Genomic DNA, 10005 nt, shown 5'->3' with positions numbered 1-10005 from the left:
ATTAGGTAATTAGCCTTTGAACCCTAATGATTCATTCATCAAATCCTATGCTGCAATTATAAAACAAAAGAGCCACCTAATGCTAAAGTCCTATGATTAAAACCAGGTGTGGATGACAACCATTTAACTTTGTAACCAAGATAAACCATGATGGAAACAAATACCTACTTTGATACTCTTAAATATAATGCTAGTACTAACCTTAATAATAGGGGTTATGATGAAAACTATAAAACCTTAATACATTGGAGCTCACATAAAATAATATGCAAGTAACTAAATCAAGACCCTAGAAATAATTTGGTACATAAAGCCCTGCCATTTGGCCATCTCCTTGAATCATAAAAATATTTGAAATTTCAAAAGAAAGAGAATGGAAGATTATAATCATTATCTTACCTATTTGAATTATAGTGTATGGTGAACCTATCATTAGATGAACAATCAAAATAGTATGTCTCAAGTAGAATTATTACTTGAGAAGTAATTTCCAAGTGAATAGTATTACCCGCATGGCAGTAATTGATTTCAAATTTGAATTCAACAAAGAAGAATACAAAACAAAAATAAATAAAAGAGAAAAAGGGGAAGAACCTTACCTGGACCTCACCGTCGGCAGCAGCCCACCATCATAGCCCAGGAGCAGCCCATGGTCCATCTCCAAACCTTGGCCCAAACCAGCCCAAGCACCTTTTCGCCACGAGATAAGAACGAGGAGACGTCCTCGCCTTCGTCTTCGTCCTGGACGCCCTGGAGCTCGCCACCGCGACGACGAGAGCCACGTCCCGGCCGCCATTCTTGACCTCCACGAGCATCGACGACCGCGGTGGCAGTATAAATACACGGAGAAAACCCAGGAGCCCCTTTCTTCTTCTTTTCGTCGTTCTGGCCGAAACCCTAGCCGCCGGCCACCATACCACCACACCGATTCCGACCACTCCGGAGCTCGCCGTTGAGCTCAGGAGGAGCGCCTCGGTGTCCTTGTTCATCCAGTGAAGTCTCAGGTCGAGGGGAGATCGGGAAATGGAGAATTCGACCGTTCCCTTTCACCGTACTGCGGAAGAAATGGCGACCGCCGCGACGCCTTCGTCTCCAATCAACGCCGACAACCCTACAGCAAGCTTCCAGGTGATCTTGCGCGTCTTTTGAGCATCCTATCAAGCCCTAGCTCGCGCCGTAGCTCGCTCTCACCATCGGCCACCGTGTGCCGCCGTCGGACATGAACGCCGCCGCCGCTCCGGCGACCATTAGGGAGCGGCGCCGCCACTATCTTGTTCGTCTCGTCGCCCTGGTTCTAACGAGCCCGCACATGACCCCGCGGGAGACCGCATGCGCCGGCGACGATCCCGTCTGGCCGCCGGCCAGCACCCCCTGGCCACCTTGGCAATTTTGACTTCGGTCAAAGCCACCGTGGCAGGTGACCTGGCCTATGGCCCACACGTCGCTGACCCCGGGTGAAACTCACCCGGTGCACTCAATAGTTTTTCTCGTTTTAAACTTAAATTCCGTAAAATACTGCAACTTCAAATAATTCTAGAAAAATCATATTAACTCAGAAAAATAAAAATAAGACATCAAAATTCTTATAAAAGTAAATTCTATTTAATAAAAATATAATATGAAATCTATATTTTTAATAAAAATTTAATTGTTTAATACTTGTTATTTAAAGCCTTTAGTTTTAATTCTAAATTCAATTAAAATTCAATAATTAGGAGAAAGGTATAAAATAAATAAAAACCAGTAAAGTAAATAAGGAAAGCAATAAAATTGTTTTTCCTTCACTATGAATTTATTAAATCCTTATTAGGAGGATTTTAAACCCAAATTAATAATTACCTTTATTATTAATTAATTAAAAATAATAAAATGCCAAATAAATATTATTTTTATTTCTAAGTTATTAATAACTTCAACTTTATTAATGAAGTTATTAATCCAATAATTGCAGGGTAATTAGGAAACCCTAGTTCCATTTTAAACCAAGTGATAACCTCATAATTTTATGTGGAACCCTAAAACCCTAATTCAAATATGCATCACACCCTAGTTCCATTATTACATGTGAACCTTAATTTAATTCTAACCTAAACCCTAGGTTAGAACATGTGATCATGTTACTCCATTACCATAGAGCCATAATTAGCAACTAAAGACATATCTATGTCCACATAAAATGTAGAACCCTATCACTAGCAAATTAGTATTCCAAGTATGCATACCATTAAACCAAGGTGATCAAATAAGATCAACCAAGTGTAAACCCTAGATCCTATTACCAAAACCAACATCCTTATTTATCCTTATTTAGCATCACACCATTGTGATGAACTCCAATAGCAACCATGCTAATATTGACAAGACATCCCATACACACTAAACCCTATTAGTGTGAGATAATTATTAAACACCCTATTTAGGAAACCACCATTCCTTACTTAATGAATCCAATAACAAAACCTAGACAACCTCAACCCTAATAGTTATACTTCTTATTATCTAAGAAGTATGTTCTTCAAAAGTTATTCTTTTGAAGAAAATAAGGAATCATCACCAACCCCGCTTATAAGGACCTATAAACCCTAACTAGCTATCCCCAGACAAGGTATACCAACCTTGATAGCAACTATTTATAATAGATTGCTCAAAATGCTTAGGCTTAACTCAACCCTACAGAGTTCTAGCTATTGATGAATCCAACCCTGTTTGGATCCATTTAATACTTACTCCAGAAACTAGATGAAACCATAGACAACCATAGAACCCCACCAACCTAATTATCATACTTGTTCTTTATCAAAGAACATGTTCTTCAGAAGTTACTCTTTTAAAGTATATGATAATCAATCATTAACCATGCCATATAGTACTAAAACTGACAACTGTTCTTTACTTGTTAACATTATTCCAATTATCATTCTTTGTGTGCTCAATTGATTACTATGCCTTATTACCTACACTGTTTATAATATCAGTAATCACACCTGAATAAGAACCTTGTTTGTGAATCACTCTAAAAGTGCAACACACCTCGAACCGATCATTACCACTCACTAATCCTAAATCATCGGGGTTAGGTCACGCTTAGAGCGATTGCATCTCATACTTATGCATTATTGCATCCTTGCCAATCTTTAAACATCGTCCTTACCGGACGATGATGCTATTTCAGACTTTGGAGTTATTAGCGTATTGAAGACCTTGCCTCGCATAATCTTGCAATCAAGAAAGGCAAGTTCATCGCTTGCTCATGTCATTTGAGTATCTTTATCAAATTACTTGCAAAGTACTATGATTATCACTATTGCATAAAAACCAAAACCACTACTTTCATAACTATGAATATGACTATGTGGTGGGCAATGGAACCATGGATTGTGTTGATATGGTGGAGGTTCCATTGCAAGGGTTTATATCCATCTAGGATTAAACAACAAATGTCGCCAGTGATTCTTGTGCCGTAATACCCGTGTTAACCATAAGATCCGGAGTGGGACGGAGTAGTCAAAAGTGTTTCCACCTCTCGTTCATCAACGGATGCGCTTACCGTAGCAAGTTGTGTCTTGCGGAGCAACTTGAGGGTGGGGAGCCCCTTCTAATTCCCCACGGTATAGCGAGTGCTTACCGTAGCGGTTGCGGCTTGCGGAACAACTTGAGGGTGGGGATCCCCTTCTAATTCCCCACGGTAATGTGGTCTATGATGGGTTGCAGCTACCGGCGAAGGAGTTTGGTTAACGAGTCCCAGACTGTCGTCGTGGTCGGGGTCCACCCTGAAAACTATGGGAATAATGGGACCGGCGAGGACCCAGGGTCGGGGCATGCAACAAAGGGTGGGTATTCGAGGTAGCGGAGGAACATGATTGGCTAGACCTTATACCGGGCCTCACACCATAGGAAGTGTGATCACCCGGTTGGCACCAAGGTTAAGATCTCTTATGGGTAACGCAACACACCTCTGCAGAGTGTAAAGAACCGTGACCTGTCACTCCCTGTTCCGGATATGGAACTGCGAACGCGGCCGGAAAGGAGCTCCATGAAGTTCTAGTAAACCGGTGAAGGCCGACGGACATAGTTCTTCCGAATAAAAGCAACCTTTTGAAGAAATGGTTATGAAAACTTGCATTGGTATTAGACTTTCTCGGTCTAATGCCGTAGCTAGTGCATTAAACACCTCTTTCCTATAATGAACTTGTTGAGTACGCTCGTACTCATCCCACTCTTAAATCCCCGCTTAGATATGGAGGCATCCAAGGAGGATCTACAAGGCACTCGAAGGCCGAGGAGTCAACAACTACTTCACGAGACAGGACCCGGTCGAAGAGTCGGATACCACATACGACAAGGAGAAAACCTAGTTTAGCTATAGAAGGGAACTAGCTTCCTAAACCTAGCTCCTATTTAGCTAGAATCTATTCATAGCCACAGTAGCTAGTTAAATACTCTACAAATAGAGTTCGTGATAAGACTAGACTACGAGTCGTTCTTCTGGAGTTTATTTGCAGTTTTACCTCATTGTAAAGTAGGAGGCTATGATGATCTTATGTAACAGTAGTCCGTGTTGTAATTCTATAGACATGCCTTGGACCCGCATATGTTTCTGTTGTACCACTCTGAGCGATGTAATACTAGTGGAACGGTGTTTCATTGGTGTTATGTCAGACTTGCATACTACACCATGTTGTGGTATGCCGGGTCACCACATCTGGTCTCCCAGATCAAATGCTTTGACCCTAGGATTAAAACCCTTTAAAGGAGACCCATAGGATTGGTAGTGTCTATAGGAAGTTGTTTGAGGTGAACCAAATGTTTTTATGACTTGAGATGGATATTCACTTGAGAATAATCCTGACACACTTGAGTCAACATTTCTTACCTATCCTTCCTAAGTAAAGTTAGTTAGCTAATCCCAAATATGCAGTACACCATTGAAGTCTTAAAACAATAGATGAGTAGACCACAGTTGGTATACAATACATGGTAGTCCAAAGAGAGGATACAACCATAAGGAAGCTATCCTATTGGAAGATGTGTACCAATATATGTTATGATTAAGTAAAAGTTATCCAGACTTGCACTAGAAGTAATATCAAGTGATGAAGATAATTAAGATATCCTAATAGAAGGTGTAGACCCAAACAAGTAATAGGGTAAGTAAAATTTATCTAAACTTGTGAAACAAATGATAGTAAGTGATACAAACAAGTGATATGAGTAGTATAGACCATGATGAGTCAATCATGGGAAATAAGGAAGAGTTGTTAATCATCTATGATTCACCTGAGAATCGTTATGTGATGGACTAGAACATCATAAATACTTAGAATAAGTACAACAAGAAGCCAGACATTAGTGCAAGAACTGTGTTCCAAAGATATGAGAAGTGTGTCAAGCACATCATGACCATAGTCTTATGATAGAAACACTTGGAAGTATAGGAGCTATATTTCCATAGTTATGTGTTTAGAGTAGCAAAGTTAGAACTTAGATATATCATGTGAAGTAGTCCTCAACAAAATGAAAGTTAAGTAGTACTTCCAAAGAAAATTATGTTAACCTCAACCATTCCAAACCACTTTGTTTCAAGTTTATCTCATTGCAAATGTGCAATTAAGGTAAAGGTTGAGACAAATAGTAGAATCCCTTATATTCGTGCTAAGTATCACGATATAACCCTATCTTATGTGGTGTTATATACTACACATCAGAGCCTGACATTTAGAGATGTCTTATTCAACTTTCATATTCAGGTTTATGATGGTGTGTATTATTAGCACAAAGCTGAATCTTCTTGGATTTTATTGGATTTTCATTGATTAACTAGATCCATACATGAAGTTTGACTTTGATATGCAAATGCATGTTGCAATATCAAGCCTTTACTTGATGCTATAGATCTAGAGGGTAATTGTATTCGTGTGAGGAAGTGACGAATTCTGAAGATTTTAAAGACAAGACGAAGGTCATTGGAGAAAGGAAGCAAAGTTGTGGGAAGTAACCACAATACTCTGAAGATAGTACCAATCAGAAACTCATGCTTACCTCAACGGATGAGAATTTTTGTACGAAAGAAGCATGAAGGTGAGAAATATAATGATTATGGTGAAGCTGAAGCAGATCCATAGTCAACATAGAAGAGGGAATGCATGGGAAATCACTTAGGATATGCGGTGACCCTGCATACCACTGCATGTTGTAGTATGCCAGTCGTTGATATAACATTCACGAAGTACCATTCCGCAAATATTACATCCCTCAGAGTAGTACAACAGAACATAGCAGGGTCCATAACTCATTCACTTATTATACAACTATCATACACATGTCATCTTGGAGCTCCTCTTGGGTCCTAAGAGGAATACTCCTGGGTTCGAGGCGAACCCAACTTAACTTACAATACAAGAGTTTCATTAAACTAAACATTTATTTCATCGAGCAGCTAAATACTAAGAGTTCGGGCTGCTCGGTTACTACTACTATCGGATATCTCTAGGCTTGATCTCCTCCGGAAGCCTCCCGGATCCGTAGACTATGAGATAGTCTACGCCTTCAACACCTCCCGAGAGGTCGGGTTCATCATAGCCGATGATCTCGGCTTCTTCATTGTTGTCGTAGTCCTCCTCCAGACGATTCAGACAATCTAAGCATGGGATTTAAGAGTGGTATGAGTACGAGCGTACTCAACAAGTTCATTATAGATAAGAGGTGTTTAATGCACTAGCTACGATATTAGACCGGAAAGTCTAATATCAATGCAAGTTTTGATAAACATTTCTTCAAGAGATTGCTTTTATTTCAAAGAGCTATGTCCGTCAGCCTTCACCGGTTTACTAGAACTTCATGGAGCTCCTTTCCGGCCGCGTTCGCAGCTTCCATATCCCGGAACAGGAGTGACGAGTCACGATTCATTACACTCTGCAGAGGTGTGTTGCTTTACCCATAAGAGATCTTAACCTTGGTGCCAACCGGGCAGCTTTCCCGTCCACACTTCCTTCGGTGTGAGGCCCGGTATAAGGTCTAGCCAATCATGTTCCTCCGCTACCTCGAACACCCACCCTTTGTTGCAAGCCCCGACCCTGGGTCCACGCCGGTCCCATTATTCATGTAGATTTCAAGGTGGACCCCGACCATGACGACAGTGCTGGGCTCTACCATACACTCCTACACCGGTAGCTGCAACCCATCATAGACCGCAATACCGTGGGGACTTAGGACTCCCCAGCCTCACCGCTTGCTCCTTTGGGCGACAAGTGTACTACGGACAATGCCGTGGGGACTTAGGACTCCCCAGCCTCACCGCTTGCCCCCTTGGATCACAAGTGTACTACGGTAAAGCGCATCCGTTGATGAACGAGAGGTGGAAACACTTTTGACTACTCCGTCCCACTCCGGATCTTATGGTTAACACGGGTATTACGGCACAAGAATCATCGGCGACATTTGTTGTTTAATCCTAGATGGATATAAACCCGTGCAATGGAACCTCCACCATATCAACACAATCCATGGTTCCATTGCCCACCACATAGTCATATTCATAGTTATGAAAGTGGTGGTTTTGATTTTTATGCAATAGTGATAACCATAATACTTTGCAAGTAATTTGATAGAAATACTCAAATGACATGAGCAAGCGATGAACTTGCCTGAACACTGCAAAGTTTTGCAGTTGGAAGGTGTGGATCGACCCTTGTCCTCTCGTCTCCGAAAGATAGCATCATTGTCCGATAAGGGCAATGGTTAAAGAAGCAATTATGCATGATTCCAGCTTTAGGGTTTGTTCCCCCCTTCCGATGTCGTTGTTATTTTATGAGAGGTTAATACTAAGATAGATTTGGAGATACTCTATTTAGGATAAATACAACCTTGAAATATTGTCAAGGTGTTTTTAAAGTCCAATTGCATTAATGGACTTATTTTTATTGTTGAAAATAATATGTGTGATTTAAATCATTATTTAAATCCTCAAATTAAGACTTATTCTTAATTGTCTTCAAAAATTCTCTTTGATATTTTATTTAGATAGAGAATTTTATACTCGATCTATTTTCATATTTTTAATTATTTTTTTAGAGCTATTAAACATTTCTTATATAATTTCAAAGTTTCGTATTTCTTGGAATTAGGAAATAACCTAAATGCCCTTGGGCCCCACTCGTCGAGGTGGCCCAACGGGTTAGGTCGCACCCGAGCCACCCTTTGGGCTCGGTCGGCCCATTCGTCCTCTCCCCTCTCCTCGCGCGAAACCCTAACCTCTCTCTTGCTCTCGCGACACCGTGGTCGCCTCGCCGTCGCCGAACTATTCCGGCCGCCACCGGCCGTCCCGCCGGCGAGATCGGACGCAATCGAACGGCCGCACGACGAGCGCACCGATCGGTCCGCGCCGATCTGCGTTTCCTCGCCGCCACCGTTCTTCCCCAACACCTCCGCGACATGGCCGAGGGTTTCCGCGGCCACCTCGTCGCGGCCGTCGATCCCGGCGCCGTGGCGTGGCCGTGTGCCCCGCCGTGGTTGCGCTCGGAGCCCTGCGCCTCGGCGACCGCCCGGCTTGGCCGCGGCTTGAGGCTGCCGTGGCCGGTCCGTGCCGCCGTGCCGCCATGGCACGCCGTGTGTGTCTGCTGCTCCGTGCATGTGCGCCGCCTACACTTCTTCTACCGATCTCCTTCTTCTCCTCCTCTTCTTCGTCTAGCTTGGTCACCGGCTTGCGCGTGCCTCATAGTGGTGCGGCCATGCCGTGATGCCGTCAGCTGTTACGCTCGTGTTCTGTCGACTCGCGGTCTGCCGTCGTCTGCTGTGCTGCTCATGCTGTTCAAGCCACTGCCTCTACTGGCCTTGGCCATTGTTGCCCTGGCCATTCCAGTGCTTACTATTCATGCTAGGTTCCTCCCTATGCCTCTGTCTTGTTTCTATGCTTGCCTGACACTCATGTGTGATCATGGATGCTTTAATGGCTTAGCTGTAGATTGCTATTATTGCAAATTTGCAAGTGCCAGTGTTGTTGTGGCTATTTCTTGTGCTCTAACTCATGAACCTGCTTCTCTGAGCATTACTGTTAGCTTGATGGTATGATTCAGTGATGAACATGAAGTATTTTACTTGTTTGTCATGGTCCAGTGGTACCTCATGTATTTGATGTGCTTCTGGATACAATTGTAAATGATTTATGTAATTGTCTGTGATATAACTGTTGCTTAACTGTGGCTATTTCATTTATATGATTCATGGATTGCTGCCAGGCTTGCCCCTGTCAAGCTTTTGTATGCTAAGGCAAGCCCTGATGATCATATAATCATCAGTGCTTGATGATTTTCTATTGTCCTATGGCTTGTGTTTCACTGATGCTTTTACTTGACCTGTGTGGTACTCAAGCATGTGCTGGTGCATGCTCTTGCTTACCCCCAGAGACTGCCGTGGCTTGCAGTGATCTTCTAGATCATGAGCAAGTGTATGTATTATCGAGTTGCTTATGTATTTCAATTATCCGTCTAGTTTGGCTTAATCACATGGATAATTGATGTGAATCGCTTCCTAGCGTATGATCATTTCATTGAGTTTGGTAGGGTTAGATGGATGCCAACACTTGGTTGTGTACCCTAGCCCTCCTTTTGAACCCTACTGGGTGATGATATCTGTGCATGGTTTCTTTGTTGGATTTGGTTAAGTGGTTGAGGTGATCCTGGCAGTATTCATGTGCTACCCTGGGATAGCTCCCCTATTTGGTGGCTTTCTGTGATGGATAGATGCTCACTGGCTAGTCACTTAGTGAATTTCCAGTAGCCTTGATGTTGATAATTAGGATAGGCACATGTTGCCTCGTCAATCCGATGGTTTAGCTAGGTCAATAGGTGCTTTGTGATTCCGAATGGCTGCAAGGAGTAAATCCATGCCGGATTTCTCTCGGTTTTGACACTCGTGTTGTCACAACCAGTTGTTCCCTGGTTTATTTTCCTTTTAGCCTTGGTTGTACTTGACGGCACCAATTGGTTTAGTAACCAAATGATGATACAC

The sequence above is a fragment of the Lolium rigidum genome, chromosome 5 (genome assembly GCF_022539505.1).
Source record: "Lolium rigidum isolate FL_2022 chromosome 5, APGP_CSIRO_Lrig_0.1, whole genome shotgun sequence".
NCBI lineage: Eukaryota > Viridiplantae > Streptophyta > Magnoliopsida > Poales > Poaceae > Lolium > Lolium rigidum.
The sequence above is the reverse complement of the archived record's forward strand: the minus strand, read 5'-3'. Positions refer to the sequence as shown.